The following is a 13,303-nucleotide window of genomic DNA, read 5'->3' on the forward strand; positions in this document are numbered from 1 at the left end:
GTGTTATGAAAAGGAAAGCATAGTAAGTCTAGAATTAAAAATAAACAAAACAAAAAATCAAATAAAGTAAAGAAAATACCTTGGGTCAGTTCTAAGCTCCTTCAGTAAGTACCTAGGAGATCTTTGGGATACTAATCAGATGTTTGTAAGAGCTTTTTGTTCTATTTGACTCAAACTTTCTATGTCTTACTCCCTGGTTTGTGAAGTTGTTTTCATAAGAAGCAGAGGGGTTTTCTGTGGGCCACATAAACAAAAAAAACCCAAACTGTGAGTTAGCCTGTAGAGGAAAGATCTGTGTTTAGGGTATCAGGACTCAGGGATTCTGTGGCCAGGACCCCAACCAGAAACACCCAAATCAGGTGGGAATACCCAAGATCTGGAAACAAGGATGGCAGTTATCTGATCTGAAAAGGCAGGGATCCAGAGCTTAGGAACTCAGGGAACACCAGAAGCAGACAGAGCAGGAATTTTTGGATCAGCAAAAGGACAAGTCATTGAAACTTGAGGGTCTAATGTGTTTCTGGGCTTGAAGGGCTGCTGGAAGAGGTCACCAAAGGGTGTGACCACGGTCGACCCAGGTACTTGGTGGCTCTCCACTGCCTCCTCGCCCTTGGAATGTGGGTTCTGCTTGCCTTTCCTGGTTCCAGAAGCTGCTCCAAGGATACAGAGATGGAGATGTGGCATTGAGGCTATCTGGACCGGGTACATGACTGAACCCAGTTAAGGCCTGCATTTAAATTTCTAAGTTTCTGAGTCAGGAAATCTACTCATCTTGCAACAGCCCACGCCAAGCTTCCTTGTATATAAATTCCTGTGCTTATTAAACCTGCCAGATTGGAGTAACCCACCTCTTTTGTCCCTCCCTGCCCTCTGCTCAGGTTATACCTGGGAAGTTCTCTAGAAGGGTTGTGAACTAACAGAGCTCCCCCACCCCCAGTGGTAGTCATTAGTGAGACCACTGTTTTGGGCTCTCTGTGGTTTAGGGCAAGGAAAATACCTTTCTAGGTCTGAGTCATGATTTGTGTGGAAATGTTAGCATGTCAATTCTCTGCAGGTGCATTTATATGCTCAAGAGTTTTCTTTCACTCTATCATGACCAGTGATATTCCAAAAAGAAACTAGTCTATCACTCTGAGTCCCTCAGTGAGGATAAAGCAGAGTAGATGTCCCAGAAAACCTACTTAACAGTATGAGGGAGAAGTAAACATTTTTATTAAACCACTGAGAATTTGGCGTTGTCACTGTAGCATAATCTATTTTATGATTCAGCTAGATCAACCGGTACACCCCTCTATACTGTTAGAAACAGAGGCAGATCCACTGTAGAGGACAAATTCTCCGCGGAGAGTCCCAGTTAGCCAATAGGACTGCATCAGTTAGCCAATAGGACGGCATGATTGCATGGAGAACACCAAACGCATGAGAAGGCAAACAGAAACAAGAGCAGAGTGAAATCACCGAAGACTGTAGATATTGGAGTCTCCACAGCTAAAATATGAAACATCTGGGTATGGACAACTTAAGGGAACAAATAAAATTACAAAAAGAAAAAAGTCATCAGAAAAATAGATTTTAGCAAACAAAATGGAAGGTCCAAATGTGAACAGTATAATTAGTTTAAAAAAAAATGTCCTGACTCAAGAGATGAGTTAAACAGTTATTTATATATATGTACAATATATAATATATATTATATATTGTATATAATTAGAAGTATAGTATATATGTATAATATACAATATAATATATATTCAATATATATTATACATATAATATATATTCTTATATATGTTTATTATATATAATATATAAAACTAATTTATATTATTTTATATACAATAGATTATATTACTACACCACGCAGCATAGTTCCATCATAGGAGAGAGGATAACTCTTACTAGAGGAAGGTAGAGGAGTGTTTGCCTGGAAAGAAACAAATATCAACAGCGGAAGGTAAAAGGAAGTTTGCCTATTTTAATAGTAAAATTAGTTCTCATGACTCCATGTTATTTGGTCTTGGTAGAATCAACATTATGGCCAAGGGAAGTTCTCATAGTGAAAATTAGTGTGATTTTCTTTTCATATAATTTCATTAAAAATCACCAATTAACCTCATAAGGAAGATGATAGGGCATGAGGAGAAGTTGATTTTTCTTCTGTGTGGGGTCCCATACATTCTCTTATGGCACCAGCTCCACCAAAGAAAAGGAGAATACAAGAGAGGCATCCATAGATGCCAAGATCCAAAGAAAGCCCTCCAAAGAAAGTATTCCACAGGGCACTGGGAGAAATTAACTTATCATTTTCCCCCATTAATAAATCAACTCTTTCTTATGTAATCGTCTAGTTATTTTTCTTCGGCCATTATCTAAGCCGTTACTATTTCTGAGCAGTCCAGAGAGGGAGTTTCATTGAATTTACCATAGAGATGAATGTGACACTGATAGTTGTATAGAAATATCATATCATATAGAGAAAATCTGACTTTTGATGTTATTTTACCAACATAACAGTCATTAATAGATAACAAAGAGTCATTAAAGAGAAAAAAATAGATTATTTATGTTAAGATCTCTGTAGCATACTGTGTGGGATTAAATAGTATTGGAAATAAAAAAGAAAATTAACGCATGGATTTCAATTTCTGCTCTGCCTCATTTCATAGTCTATTTGAGCTTTTAAAAACTTGTTGAGGCTGCATCATTTGTAATTGGTGTGGAATAAAGCAATGTCAAAAAGAAGGTAAAATGCATTTTTTAAGAGGCTGGTGCTGGCAATGTCAAAAGGCATAATTTTTAAAGCTTTAGAGTAAATTGTTCAGGTTTTAGGTATAATTGAATTAGATTACAGTTGAATTCAGAGCTAATCATTTTTTTTAGAAAAGGAGAATATTATAGAATAATGAAATAAATCTACCCAGTGCCTTTTCTTAAAGAATGTTAAATGCATTCATCGTTGTTTCATTGTTGTAGAAATTTTACTTCAAAAATTTACATTTATTGAAAGGTAGATTTCTGGGCCCATGCGTTATTTCCCTGCTTCCCAATTTCCTGTTGGAAAATTACACAACAAAGGTAAAGTAGACAAAATCTGTATCAAGACCAGAAATCAGGAAAGAGTCCTGTCAACAAAATCATGAGAGCAGTTTTGCTACTTGGAACAGCAGACCGTCCCCTGCCTAAAAATGAATTACAATAACCAATATGGAAAAGAAAACACTTTCCATAGGGGAAATCTCCACCATATGGCTGTCTTCACCAGGGTTCCTATCTCATTTTTGACAGGACTAAAAACCACATCACACACTTCCAACTGTCTCTGCTCTTAAAATTAGAGAAAATATTCTTGTTTTCCTTTTGTCCCCAAGTCCAAGTTTTAGCTAGCCATTTCATTTAACAAAGAACCTCTCTCAAATCTGGGCCAGCACATACACAGACTTCCTTTAAAGGTGCAAACAAAATGTATACAATCCATCAAAAGGTTTAGTGATTCAACAATGAGACATCTTGTAGGTAAATTAGCAAGCTCCCTCTCACCACCAAGGTAAACTTGCTGTATGCTGCAGTAAACAAATAATAATGAAATATTTACCCTCTGGTAGTTTTAGCTAGAAATACTTGTTAATATTTTCAACTGTGAAGGGCAAAAGTCTTGGAAGTTAAATGGAAAACCACTGAAAAGCAGTGTAGAGTTTTTTTCAGTCTCCCAACGCTGAGAAAACAAAAGTCAGAGTTCCAGATGTATAAGAAAGTGGGATTGTAATAAATTTCACAGACGCTCAACTGGGATCCCTGTAAGTCTTTACCTTGAAAGTAAGGGCAAAACACCTATGCATAGAAACTCAAAAAATCTGCAGTTAAGTTACATAAGGAGACTTTGATAAATCAGAGTAGACGGTCCACCAGCTTCCCAATTCTGAGAACGCTAACACTGGAATTTAGAACTTAGGAGGAAGAGAGGCCATAGCAAATTCCACAGAATTGGCAATCTTGAAAGTCCTTCTCACAGGAGTAGAGTAAATAGAGCTTCATAAAAAACTGTGATCCAGCAGTTTCTCTCAGTTCCTGATTTGATTAAGATTATTCTCCTGCTTTGACCTACCAGAAGAGTGGGCTTCCCTAAATCCTTATACCTTTTCACACAAACTATCCCATTAAGGAAAAAACTAAGAGGCATGTTAAAAAAAAAAAGACTTAAAGAAAAAACAGAAAACAGACACATAGATCCACAGATTATTATTACAATTATTAGAGTTATGAATGTGAATGTGAACAATATGAATGTGAAAATACTGTTCTTAATATGTACAAGAAAATATTGACAATAGTCACAATTTCACCAAATAGTTGAAGTCTATGTATTAAAAAAAACCCTGGAAAGCATAGATTTGATTTATGTAACAATAGAAATTAAAAGTATAATGCATGAGGTTGTCCGTATGATAAAGACAGCATGAGGAGTTTAGCATATTTCCCTCCACAGAGAACAAGTCAAAAGGAAACAAAATTATTAAAAGCAATCTTTCCAAGAAACATCCAAAAGTAGGCACAACTTAAAAAAAAAAAAAAGAGTTTACTCATGGAAAACTGCTAGAGCATTGGATAAGAGCAGTGTTGATAACATTCTTTCCCGAGGACATTTTTGGAAGTGAGAGAACCATAGAAAGGCTAAGTTGACCCTCTACACATCCCTCACTGACTACTAACTGTATTAGGGAGCCCAGGAAAAATTGAAAGCCTAGGGGCACTTTAATTTTGCTACACTTTTTAGTGTGTTCCTTAACCTACCCAAGATCAGAGGACAAAGAATGTGGTCTTATAGACTTCAGGTGTATGAGAATAATCTCTGCAAATCATTGACTGACTGATACAACATACAGGTTTAGGGGAAACCCCCTAGACAGCCAGGCCTAAGTATATATAATCTCAAACAAAATAAAACAAAAAACATCCATGTTGAGGTAGCATCAGCTCCGCATCACAGGGGAGAGAAATTTCAAAGTTTGAGTCTATGCAAATTAATTGCCTACTAAAACAATAATAACAAAAAACAAGCCTCATAAGAACAGAACAGAGCTTAGCATCATTAAAATACATTATTTAAAATGCACAGTTTTGAATCACAAATTATTAGACATGTGGAAACCAGAAAGAAAATAAAAACCGTTATCCAAGGTTTATATATCCTGTACAACTTTGCTTCAAAAATGAAGGCAAATTTAAGACAAAATTAGATAAACAAATATTATGAAAATTCATTGGAGGTGGACCTGGATTATAAGAAAATGTTTAAAAAAAAGTCCATCAGGCTGAAAAGAAATTATGCAAGATGATAATGAAAATCTACAAAAATGAATAATAGACATCATAAATGGCAAACACTTGGGTAAATATATATAAAGTTATATGTATGTACTACATCCACTAAAGTTATACATCATACACTTTTTTCCTCTTTTTAAGAATAACTATTATAAATAAATTTTAAAGCAAATTTAATGCACCATCTTGTTAGGTTTGCAGTATGTATAGATCCACGATATATGGCAATTATATTAAAAGGAGACATGGCACTATTCTTATACAAAGTTTCTACGATTTATCGGAGATACATATTAACTTGAAATAGATTGTGATGAGTTAAAGATGATTATGGCAATTCCTAGACAACCACTAAAAAGTAATGCAAAGAAATTAGCTAAGAAGTCAATAAAGAAATAGACTGAGAAGTCAACAAAGAAAATAAAATGTTATACAAAAAATACTTTTTTAACACAAGAGACCACAATAAAGGATGAACTGAGAATAAACAAAAAAGGGAGACATGTAAAAGCAAATAGCAAAATGATAGATTTAAGTCCAATCATATGGATAGCTACATTAAGTGTGAATAAGTAAGCAATCTATCAAAAGGCAGAGACTGTTAACCGTATAAAAAAGAAGATTCGTAACTTCCTGTTGAAGAAAGATGCATTTTGAGCTCAAAAAGCCAAAAAGTTTGAAGGTAAGTGATAAAAAATATATGATACAAGAAATTAACATAAGACAGGTTAAAGTTGCTGTATTAAAATCAGTCCTAAATCATCTAAGATGAGAACTATTAGAAACAAATAGGGATATTTCAAAATTATAAAACAAGTAGTATAATAGGAAGATACATAACAATTATGAATGCATATACACTAAAAAATAGAACTATAAAATACTTAATCCAAAATTGAAAGGAGAAATACCCAGATAAGAACTAGTTGGAGTTTTCACTGTTTCTCTCTACATTATTGATAGAACAAGTAGACAAAACAGATAAGCTACAGAAGACCTGAACAGTACCAACAACCCACATGACCTAATTTACGTATGGAGAACATGCCAATCAACAACAGCAGAACACATATTCTTTCCAAGTGCACCGGAAACATTCACCAGGATAAATAATATGCTTCCAATAAAGAAGTCTTAATCAATTTAAAAGAAATGAAATAATATGGAGTGTATTCTCTAACCCCAACAGGATTAGGTTTGAAATCAATAACAGAAAAAAAAAAAAACACCCTGGAAAATCCTTAAATGTATAAAACTTGACACTGCACTGCTAAATAGCATGTGTTTCACATTTGAAATCACAAAAAGATGAGGAAACATTGAATTGCATAGAAATGAAAACACAAAATGTATGAGTTGCAACTAAAACAATGCTTAGAAGGAAATTTGTAGCATTTCAAGTAATTTTATTAGGAAAAAGGAAACTCTAAAATCAAAGCTCTATGTTTCCACTTTAATGACCTGGAAAAATAAAAGCAAATTAAACCCAAAGCATCTAGAAGATAGGAAATAGTGAACATGAGAGCGGGTATCAATGCTGTAGAACAAAGGTCAGATCACTTTTTCTATGAAGATCCACGTGATAAATATGGTTTCTGTCATAGCTACTCAATTCTGCTGTTGTAAGACAAAAGTAGCTATAGATGGTATATAAACAAATGGGCATGGTTTTGTTCCCATGTAACTTTATTTACAAAATGGGCTCAGGTCACGATCTCACGGTCCGTGAGTTCGAGCCCCGCGTCGGGCTCTGGGCTGATGGCTCAGAGCCTGGAGCCTGCTTCCGATTCTGTGTCTCCCTCTCTCTGCCCCTCCCCCGTTCATGCTCTGTGTCTCTCTCTGTCTCAAAAATAAAATAAACGTTAAAAAAATTAAAAAAAAAACAAAACAAAATGGGCACCAGGATGAATTTGTCCTGTTACTTGAAGTTTGTTGGCCCCTGATTAAAAAGTGTAGAAAAATAATAGGGAACATCAATAGTCCAGAAGTGGCTCTTTCCAAAGAACAAATATATTGATAACCTTTAGCTAGGTTGATTAAAAAAGAGAGAGAGAGAGAAAAAATACAGTACCAGGATTGAAAGAGGGGTCATCTCTACAGATTTTGAGGGATTAAGAAGATAACAAGAGGGAATCTATGAATATGTCAATAAATTTGACAGTGAGTGAAATGGACCAATTGCCTGAAAAATACAAATTACCAAAACTAACTCAAAAGTAACACGATATCTCAACAAATCTAAACAAAGTAAAGAAGTTGAATTAGTAATTTAAATTAGCCCACAAGAAAAGTTCAGGTCCAAGTGGATTCAGTAATAAATACTACCAAACAGTGTAAGAAGAAATAATACTGATTTTAAAAAAAGAATTTTGAGAAAATAAAGGAGGAAGGAACATTCACCAACTCGTTTTATGAGGCCAGTGTTATGCTGATACTAAAGCGAATGTCATCACCAGAAACAAAATAAAATAACAACAAAAGCCTATTAACCAATATTCCTTATAAATGTAGATCTAGTTTCTTAAAGCAATCAATTAATTTATTTCAGTAGGGGCGCCTGGGTGGCTCAGTTGGTTAAGTGGCCGACTTCGGCTCGGGTCATGATCTCCCAGTCTGTGAGTTCGAGCCCCGCGTCAGGCTCTGTGCTGACAGCTCAGAGACTGGAGCCTGTTTCAGATTCTGTGTCTCCCTCTCTCTGACCCTCCCCCATTCATGCTCTGTCTCTTTCTGTCTCAAAAATAAATAAACGTTAAAAAAAATTTAAAAAAAACAAAAACAATTTATTTCAGCAAAAATAATGCACACAACTAAGAGGTGTTTACCATTGAAATACAAGATTATTTTAACATCTAAAAATCAGTTAATATCATACATGATGTTAAAAGAAATAAATCATATGATCATCCCAACAAATGTGGAAAAAACATTGACAAAACTCAAATTCAAGATAAAATCTTTCAATGAATCAGCAACAGAAAAGACAGTCCTCAATCTGATATGGGCATCAAATCCCTTAGCTTCCTGGGTGCCTGGGTGGTTCAGTTGCTTGAGCGTCTGACTTCAGCTCAGGTCACAATCTCACGGGGTCTGTGAGTTTGAGCCTTACATCGGGCTCAGTGCTGACAGCTCAGAACCTGGAACCTGCTTTGGATTCTGTGTCTCCCTCTCTCTCTGCTCCTCCCCTGCTCATGCTCTGTCTCTCTTTCTCTCTCTCTCAAAAATAGACATTTAAAAAAAATAAAATAAAATCCCTTAGCTCTTATTATATTTAATGGTGAAAGACTGATGTTCCAACCTGGTATTCTAAAAAGACAAAAATGCCAGTTCTCAATATTTCTTTCCAGAAATCTTCACCTTGTCCATTTGGTGGCTCTGCTCCTCAGACCTGGAAGTATTACTGGGCTCTGGTAATCAATATTGTGCATAGCCGAAGTGAAAATAACAAACTTTATAGAGCACCTTTCTATGAATAAAATTTTACTTGTATCAGCCACTATGCTAGTTATATAATTACATACACTGTTTAGTTTTTACAAAAAAGATATATATATATATATATATATATATATATATATATATATATACTTATTTTTGGAGGCATTTGATGGATCCTTATTTAATTCCAAAACATTTTAGTTGTTTTTATTTTACAAATGTTCTTTGTTAATTAGGATATATTAAAACTTTTTTCCATATCATAGCAAATAACTGCCCAACTTAAAAAATCTTAATGACCAAAGGTTCTTTGAAACAATTCTTATAGGCTCATAGTAAACATTGTTAATGGATACGATGAATATATTATCTCGTTCCTCAAATGAGAAGCATATATATTATAGCACTGCAGTATAAATTTGAAAGAATAGCTCTTTAGTGGTCACAGCTGCTAAATTTATCTTATATATTTCCACATTCTGTATTTCTAGGTATTACTTACTCATGGATCCTTTGTTTTGTTTCTGCATGAGATTTATTATTCTCTAGGGAGTATCCTACAGCTCTGATGCAGTTAACATGCTTCTCAGTGGATATACACTTACTACTGCTTCTATATCCCTATGGGTACAAATAAAAATAGCCAGGTTTATTGCTTTTCAGGTTATAGAGAGCTTTAACATTTTATGCATTGAACTTTATGATTCCATCCCATAAATACCACAGGAACTGTTTGCCCTATATTGCAGAAAAAAAGTACGTTTTGTTATTCCGTTTCCATATGCTTAATTACTAATTTCTATTAATGAAGGGGTGCTTCCAGAATAATATTTTTTAAAAGAATAAGAATGATAGTTAACCTACAGCCTTATTTTGTAGAGAAGCAACTGTGATCAAGGACTTAAGGTGGCTCATTTTCAGAGCTAATATGGCCTATACACTTTTATATATTTAAATGCTGTATTAGATTCTTTTTCAGGCTGCCTGGGTGGCTCTGTCACTTGAGCATCCCCTGCAGCTCAGGTCATGATCTCACGGTCTGTGGGTTCAAGCCCTGCGTCAGGCTCAGTGCTGACAGCTCAGAGCCCAGAGCCTGCTTCGGATTCTGTGTCTCCCTCTCTTTCTGACCCTCCCCTACTCATGCTCTGTCTCTCTCTCACTGTCTCAAAAATAAATAAATGTTAAAAAAATTTTTTTAAAAGATTCCTTTTCACAATAATTTTTTGATATACATGGAAATTTAGTGGGTCATATGTGTTTTAAGAAGAGACACAATTTCAGTTTTTAAGAATGTATTCCCAGTGATCCATTACCATTTATTGAAAAGATTGTTTTTCCCCTCCTCTGCTTACCACCCACAGTGATCTGCTGATCTGCTGGGTGACCTCTTCTTGCTATTATGTATGCATCTTTTTCAGGGCTTTTCACTATCTTCTACCAGTTTGGTTGATATCCATCTATCTTTGCATTCATAATAAAAAAATGGTTTAACTGCTATAGTTTGAATGCTTTCAACATATGCTTTTCTACAGGAGTAGAATAAAATTCAAATAAAATTCAAATCAGGTGGTCAAGTTCCCCTAAAATATTTGAGGTTTTTAGTGGTATTGCTTTATATCTATATATCATGTGTATCTACATGTAAATATGGATGGGCAGAGATATAAATTTGAAGGATACTGGCATGTACATAATGTATGCATGCATACTCATATGTTTAAAATACGTAAAAAATTGTATTTAACTTGTGACGGAGCAAATGAAATTACACTATATTAAGATCATTGTGCTGTCCAGGAAGAAGTAAAATAGTTATTAGTAATTGAATTCAATATGTTAAAATTGCATTTTGTGACCTTTGTCAATGGACTATTGTGCAGATGTTAACTTTTTGTCTTTCCAAGTTTATCTATGCACCCAAATGGCTTAGTGGGCCTAAAGTTAAGCCACTTGATGACAGAAGAGAAGCTTTGCAGCAGAAATTAAGAGCTATGTCATGTAGCTAAACAAAGTACTGCCCGGCTACCTGGCATAGAACCAACTAGAGAAAAATCATAGGTAAAGAGAATGGAGATGGGGCAATGAAGATGTATAGTAAATGCACCTGATAATAGAGGCTTATAATTTATAGAACTAATTTAAAATAAATAAACAAACAAACAGGACAATTTATAAATCCAAAAATCATATTTAGAATTTAAGGGAACCGTCAGTTTAGATAGCACACGGAGACAAAAACATTAGTAAGCTTTTGGAGATTTGATCAGTTCAATGAATAAACTTTAATTAACCTACATAAAGAACTCCATCCCAAAACTACAGGAAAAAGTACTTTTAAATTGCATATAAACTGTATACCAAACCAAATGCCTAATGATAAGCCAATTTCAATAATTTAAAAGGAATGAAATAATACAAATTTATGCTCTTTATTGTTATTCTGAACAATAACAAAAGCTAACTAGAAAAATCTCATGTGTTTGAAATTTGTGAAATATATTTCTATCCACGGGACCAAGAAAAAAGCATAATAGAAATCAATATACTTAAAAGTAAATTAGGGGTGCCTGGGTGGCTCAGTTAAGTGACCGACTTTGGCTCAGGTCACGATCTCACAGTTGGTGGGTTTGAGCCCCCCGTCAGGCTCTCTGCTGACAGTTCAGAGCCTGGAGACTGTTTTGGATTCTGTGTCTCCCTCTCCCCACCCCCCACTCCCCCCATTCACGCTCTGTCTCTCTCTGTCTCTCAAAATGAATAAACATTAAAAAAAATTTAAAGTAAATTAGTATGAAAATAATATATACAAAGACATAAAATTCAAGTAATGCCATGATTGGTGGAAAACTTAGAGCCTTAAATGCGTATTAGGAAAGAAGAAAGGCTATAGGTAAATGAGCTACACATCTATCTCAAGAAATTAGGAAAAGAACAGTGAAAGAAAGTAGAAGGAAAGAAATAATTAAAATATTAGAAATTAGTGTAATAGCTAATATGTAACAGAGAGGAGAAGCAAAACAAAAATGTGTTCATTGTGAAGATGAACAAATTTGGTGGATCTCTGGTGAAAGTAACAAAGAAAAATAGAGAAAGCGTAAGTAATATCAGTAATCAAAAGGATGCATCACAGCAGTTACTTCAGATACTAAGAAGATAATATTATAAAGATATTATTGACAACTTTATGTCAGTAATGTAAAAAATTAATATTTATATAGCTATGCATATATATACTTGATCAATATTAATTCAAGAAGAAAGTGAAAAACTAAATAGTCATATTATCATTAAATAACATGGAGAATGTAGTAAAATTGATTCCCTCAATAAATACTTAGATCCCAGTTGGCTTTTTGGTCAGTTTTACCAGTTATTCAAAGATTAACTATTTCCAAAATTAAGCAAGTTTTTTTTAAAAAATAAAATGAGGAAACATTCTCAAACTCAATTTATGAAACTCATAATCTTATCATAAAACTCTCTAAACAAACAAAACTATACATGATATTTTTCACTCATAGATATAAATAAAATACTAGCAAGGCCCCCGCTAGAAATATATAAAAAGTATAATAAGCTTATAAAACATTTATACCTAGAATGCAAGGTTTGATTAATATTGGAAACCAATTAACAACAGTCAGTACTTTAACAGATCATAAAGAATATAAATATGTGAATATCAGTGGATATAGAAAACGCACTTGAGAGTTTTCAACATCCTTTATAATAATTTATACAGCAACATTTGGCCTCAAAGAGGCCTTTTAATGTGCAAAGGGTACTATGATAAATATAAAGCAAACATTAAACTTAATGCTGAATTATTGAAAGCTACCACAACTGTAGAAGTTATATACATTAAGGAAAAAGAGAGAGCTCAATGGGAAAAGGAGCTAAAAATTTGAAAAGGCTCTTTAAAAAAAGAAATCCAAACCTATGTATAAATATATATCCAAACTATTCATTTATGTATGAAAAGTGATTAACTTCATTAATAATCAGGTACTTTATCATCATAATCACAATCCTATTCATATCAAGTATGCAAAAATTATAATTTGACAATATAGAGTAGTAGTTAAGTTGGTAGAGATATGGAAATTTTCACACAGTGCTGTTAGAGTGTTAACAGAGGAGGGAAAAATCAAGAGCTACCTTAGAACAATTTTTATATATCTCTGTATAGGAATCTCTAAATTCAAATGTCATAAAATATGAAAAAAGCAGAGAAAGTGTATGGGAGGAAGCAATCCGAATATTTTGATTTTGTTTTTTTATTATGCAATGAGCAACATTAGTTTAAAATTTTAGCATTTTAGCATTTTTGTACATTAAATTATATCCTCTGGAAATATTGAATACTGTATCTTATCTTTACCAATATTTGAAATTCTCATATTTTTTCTCAATCTATTGGCTAAATCTTCCAGAATAATCTTAGGTAATGATGGTGGTTGTAACCACCATTTCCTTAAACGTAAGAATTCACATTGGCTTTCAATAGCTACTCTTTTTCTTTTTAAGGAAGAATTCTTCCATATACAGT

This window comes from Puma concolor, chromosome D2, assembly GCF_028749965.1.
Source record: "Puma concolor isolate L17-30 chromosome D2, mPumCon1.1.hap2, whole genome shotgun sequence".
Lineage (NCBI taxonomy): Eukaryota > Metazoa > Chordata > Mammalia > Carnivora > Felidae > Puma > Puma concolor.